General features: G+C 43.7%; 1 protein-coding gene across 1 annotated transcript in view; it reads right to left on the bottom strand.

The window, feature by feature from the left end:
* LOC105240028 overlaps positions 1–6,000 on the bottom strand; it is a 93,272-nt gene that overhangs the window by 36,437 nt on the left and 50,835 nt on the right. The window lies entirely within an intron of this gene.

A 6,000-nucleotide genomic window follows, 5' to 3' on the forward strand; every position in this document is an offset into this window, starting at 1 on the left:
TCTCCCTCCTCGCCCACCCTTGGCAACCACCTTTCTATTCTGTGCTTTGGACTACTTTAGATGCTTCATGAGAGTGGAATCTTTACAGCATTTGTCCTTTTGTCACTTGCTTATTTCAGTTAGCGTAATATCCTCAAGGTTCATGCATGCTGTAGCCTGTGGAAGGGTTCCCTTTCTTCTTTTAGGCTGAATAACATCCCACTGAATGTGTATACCATATTTCCTTTGTCCATTCATTTGTCAATAGACATTGGGTTGTTTCTACCTCTTGGCTTTGTGAATAAGGCTGCAATGAACATGGGTGTATGAATCTCTCTTTGAGATCCAATGTTGAATTCTTTTGGATATTGGAAAGTTCAGGAAATGCTGTTTTTCAACTTGATATATGTATTTTTTGAGCTTAGTCCTTTCACTTAGCATTCTGTATGTGAAATACAACCAAATTGTTTCATGTAGCTTCAGGTAATTTCATTTCATTGCTATATGATAGTCCATGTTATAAATTTACCACAATTTATTTTTCTATTCTAGTATTAGGGGTATATGAATTATTTCTGGGTTGGGACTATGACAGACCATCCTTCTAAGTACTTTCTTATTCAACTATCTTGGTGAGCATGTGCTAGAGTTTCTCTAAGATATACCCTACAGTAGAATTGCTAGGTGATAGGTATGCATACATTCAATTATACTAAATAATTAACATTTCTTTTCCAGGGGGAATTATGCCAATGCAAATTCTTGTCACAAGTATACAGAGTTTTCAGTGCCTCACATCCTCACCAATAGTTGGTATAACTCCATGTTAAATTTTGACTAATCTGGTGGGTGTGTGATGGTAACTTTTGTTGCAATTACCACTTTGCCTATGAATCTCGAAAGCCAAGAGAGGCCACCAGTCACTTTCATTTTTCGAGACTCCTATGACATTCAAAAAAAAATTAAGAAATGCCAAAATGCAGATGTAATATTATTGTGTTATTTGTAAAATAATTACAATTAAAAAATAATCTGTGGTACGTTATAAAGGGAATGAATGCAAGTTTAAAGTCTTAGATGAACATCTTCAGTCCCATTAGTCTATCTTATAACTGCATGTGTAAATCTCATCAAAAGTCTCGGATAACATGAAAAAATCCTCTTGAAGGATTTCAAATTGAAGTCCAGAGCAAAATGGTCACACTGACTCCCTCCACCTACCCCCTGACTCAGCCTCTATTTCCAACTCCTGCTTTTGAGAAAATCATTCTTAATGTCTGCTGGACCTATGGGTTTTACTTTAATTCGTTAATGAAATACTTGAAAATGAACACTGGTGGGAAAACCTCAAAAATAATTCACAGAAGGAGTCCAGTGGGTGTGTCAAGAAAAGATGAAGGCGCCTTCCCTTCTGCCTTGCTTTGTGAGGGTATTTGACTGATCGCTTTCAAGTTCAGAGAAGTGTGCTAAGCACTCTGGAGGAAACGAAGAAGAGGAAAACCAGGTGTCTGCCGTCCCTAAGCTCATCTGTTAGCTGGGGGACTAGACATGAAAGTGGCCACGACTGTAAGGCAGTGTCATTGGTATGAAGGACGCAGACCCTATAAAGGGATTAAAAGAGATGACCCTTGAAGTAGAAGTGGAAATCTGAGGAGCAGTTCACCTGGTGGTCAAGAAGGATGTTTCCAATAGAATTAGTAGCACGTGTAAATGGCCAGGATGCTGGGAAAGCTCAGGGACAGCTGAGAGAGTCCTTAGAAGCGCTCCGTGGACAGTCTGAAGGTTCGTCTTGGAGTCAGAGATAAGGGCAATTAGTAAAATGTAAAACTGGGGCCAGATTCTCAATGCATTAAGAGTGATGACAAATATAAACCATTAGCAATAGATTATCAGCCATTTAAAAACAGAGCAGTGATATGATTTTAATTGCATTTTCCAAAGATAATCCTGTGGGAGTGCAAAGAATCGTTTGATAAAGGGAAAAAATAAGACCCTCTAGTCTAGATATTAAAATAAGTCCATTCACAGAGGAATGGGGAGGGGCATGAGGAGGAGTGGGAGAGGGAAGGCATATTATGGGCTGACTCTGACCCTGTAAGACCCACTCTTTTCCAGTATTACCTGCTTCTTTCCTGAGTGACTGGACCAGTAAATGGCTCCTCTGGACCCACCAACCAGATGGGTCCCAGAGCGATCGTCTGTTTCCTGGGGCAGTCAATGGGTCCTTGGGACAACCCTGGGCTAAAGCCACCCACCTAGGCCTGTTCCACAGATGTGAGAATTATATTGCTGTAAGGCATCCTGGACTCCAACCCAGTGCTTACAGGAGGAACTTTAGGTCCAGAGAAGCTAAGTAATTCACCCAAGGCCAAACAACTAATCAGTGGCTGAGTCAGTACTCAAACCTGCCCCAGGACTGAGGTTCCAAGTTCACCACACCACAAAATCAAGACAGAACCAAAACTCAGTCCTTGCTTCCTGTCGTATTGATTTTCTATGACTGAGGGTCACACCCAAATTTATTAGTAGTAATATTTACAAAATCATTCACACCTATCACTGGGTAAGGTTCTAATGTTTTCAAAGCTCTCACAATGGCGGAGGCTCAGGACGGGCTCTGAAGCCCTACAGACTAAATACAGTTATTCTCTCCAGGCATTCTACTGCCCCGGGCAGTTCGGGCAGGGCTCACCTGTGTTCCTTTCTGCCCCAAGAACCTGGGGACGAGCCTTGGTGTAAGCACAGCACCAATCATGGTGTGGGAAACAAGTTCATTACGTAACAATGGGGGCAAGAGCCCAGTGGGTTGGGGGTTTTCAGAAAGGCTGACTGGCAGAGGGGAAATTCAATACAGGATCAGTGCACTTGGGGATTTAATGCTTTAAGCAAAATAGATGTAGCCTGTCTGAGACAGACCGAGGCAGGTCACCGATGTGGGGTGTGACTCTGAGATATCTGTCACCAAAGCCGCATGCCTACCATACTTCCACAGCTACCAAAATTTACTACCTTTGTAAAAACTTGTTTGAGTGGTACCTTGAGGTACTTCGGCCTGCGCCCCCATCCCTACCGAAATGACGTGAGGCATGAATTAATTCACTCACATCCGTTATTGCATGCTCAGTAACACGTGAGTGCTGTGGCAGTGTGTTTAAGACAAATGGCCAGAAGGGCAAAGGTTGGTTTACAGAACTTTTTTTTTTAATTTCATTTATTTATTTGAGAGAAAGAGCACACACAGGCAGAGAGGAGGGGCAGAGGGAGAGAGAAGCAGACTCCCCGCCTGAGCAGGGAGCCCAATTCAGGGCTTGATCCAGGACCCTGAGATCATGCCCTGAGGTGAAAGCAGACGCTTAACCCACTGAGCCATCCAGGTGCCCCCAGTTCATAGAACTTTTAACACAAACTTTACCTCTCTTGATCCCCAAATCAGCCCATATATATAAGATAACATTTTCCCCATTTTAGGATGAGAAAACTGAGGCCCAAAGAGGTTAATGAAGAGCCCCACATCACACAGCCAGGAAGTGGCAGAACTGTGATTTTTAATCCATGTCTCCTAACCTCAAATACGATATTCTTTCCATTACATCTGTTTGGTATATTAGCAGAAATCTTCAAGGCAAATGGGGCTCACATCTCAAAGAAGGTAATAATGTAATGTGTAAGGGAGTATGATGTAAATAACAAATCCAGATTTAAAATATTTTTTGAGGAAAACTCTTCTATCAACAGTGGCCTCAGTGTTACTGAGTGCACACTATGCGTGTGGATTAAGCACTGTATCTAGAACGTGCAAGCCCACAGGTCCATATATTATGATATACCCTGTATCCGTTGTTTCACAGGCCTCCCTGGGAAGAGGGGAGGGTTGGAAAAAAAGGCTTAAATGGATTCAGCAAGTATGTTTCCCCCAACACTCCAAAACCCACCCATTCTCTTAAGGCAGATCTAAGACCACACTGAAGAATTTCCTAATTAAGCAGAAACTGGAATTCAAATCTTTCTTCTATTCTGTAGGTTGTTTGTTTAGACGTGGGGGGGGGGGCTGCAGAAGGAGAGAGGGGAATCTTAAGCAGGCTCCACACCCAGTGCAGATCCTGAAAGGCACTCTGTCTCGAGACCCCGACATCGACATCGTGACCTAAAACAAAATCAAGAGTGGGAATGCTTAACCAACTGAGCCACCCAGGTGCCCCCTATTCTGTCATTTTAATATTAACTAAACATCAACTAAAAACAAAAGAAAAAAAAACCTTTAAATTNCGGGGGGGGGGGGGGGGCTGCAGCAGGAGAGGGGGGAATCTTAAGCAGGCTCCACACCCAGTGCAGATCCTGAAAGGCAATCTGTCTCGAGACCCCGACATCGACATCGTGACCTAAGACAAAATCAAGAGTGGGAATGCTTAACCAACTGAGCCACCCAGGTGCCCCCTATTCTGTCATTTTAATACTAACTAAACATCAACTAAAAACAAAAGAAAAAAAAACCTTTAAATTTTAAACTTTCAGTCGGCATTCATTCTTTAGAAGAGGCCGAGGAAATGCTTAAAAGCAATGTTTTCAGACTTCACTGTGCCCCAGAATCACCTGGACAACTGTTGAAGTGAAGATTCTGATGCTATAGGCTTGGGTGGGGTCTGAGGCTCTGCATGTTAATAAACTATACATTTCCAGTTAGCAAAGCCCCAGAATATACTTGTATGCTCAGGTTTACACATATTGTCAAAGCCTGGCTCCCCCCAGCAGCTAATACAACAGTCTGTTGGGCAGGCAAAGTTGAGTTCACTTCTCCCACCGTAAGGGAGATCACCACCTAGATTAAGTTCTAGCAACGTCTCAAAGGTGGAAGGCAAGGTCGAGACTTTTGTGACGTTTGGGGATTTGGTAGAAGGCGGGTCTTTCAATATGCAACTCAATCTGGAACTGTTAAAGATTTTGATACAAAAATAATTCAGGATTGGAGGACAGCAAGGGTGTCAGAGATTCTTGGGGAGTACACAGCTCTTTGATGCCACCAACTGGAAAGTTTAACAGTCTCATTTTGCAAGTTGTTTCTTCCTGGGCAAGGGTTCCGGGGATAGCAAAGACTTGTTGGTGAAGACAGTGAATGGTAAAGTCGTACTGATAGTAAACCGTGTGGGTGTAGATGGTTTGGGTTTTTAATACAGATGAACACGCACGTGAAGGAGTCAGGGAGGAAGAAAAGGCGGCGGGAGGACCCAAAAGAGTGAGCGAGGCTTTCTTGGCAGAGAGCGCCACCTGCTGGCCCTGTGGGCAACAAAACACAAAAACTACAAATGCAAAAGCCGCTTTTAACAGAACGACTCGGGTGCCACCTACCGATTTATTTTTAAACTTTTCAAACGGTTTCCAAAAGATGATTTACTTTCATTAAAATACGTTTGTTATGCGCCAATCATATAAGAGATGCTAGAAACAGAAAAATAGATAACACAAGATGGGAAAGGAAAGCCTTGGAGACAGGCGAGCACAGAGAAAAGATTTGGGTGAGGGATAGAATCATGGTTAAGAGGGGTGCAGTATGCAACCCAAAGCACGGACTTGGCAATGAAGTGACCAAGGGTCACCAGGCGCAGGGGAGTTGGGGAAGCTTTATTGAGTCAAGGAACCCCAAAGTGTCTCTTGAATGAGAATTGACAGCAGGTATGAGAAGGAAGGGCTGAGAGTTCCAGGCAGAAGTAGAGGTAAGGTATGGACCTGCCACGCGATTTAGTATGGTCGAACCATGAGGTACAGGGTGTAGAGACAGGCATCAAGAGAGAAAACAGGGAAGGGGGTGCTAGGACCAGATCCTGGAAGGCTTCGCGTGCTCCTCTGGGGAGGTTATCCTGACCAAATGAATCCTAAGCAAAGAATCCCTGAATGAGGCACCTGGGTGGCTCAGTGGCTTAGGTGTCCAACTCTTGATTTCAGCTCAGGTCACGGTCTCATGGTTGTGGGATACAGCCTCATGTGGGCTCTGCACTGAGTGTGAAGCCTGCTTGGGATTCTCTCTCC

Source organism: Ailuropoda melanoleuca, chromosome 16 (genome assembly GCF_002007445.2).
Source record: "Ailuropoda melanoleuca isolate Jingjing chromosome 16, ASM200744v2, whole genome shotgun sequence".
NCBI classification, from domain to species: Eukaryota; Metazoa; Chordata; class Mammalia; order Carnivora; family Ursidae; genus Ailuropoda; species Ailuropoda melanoleuca.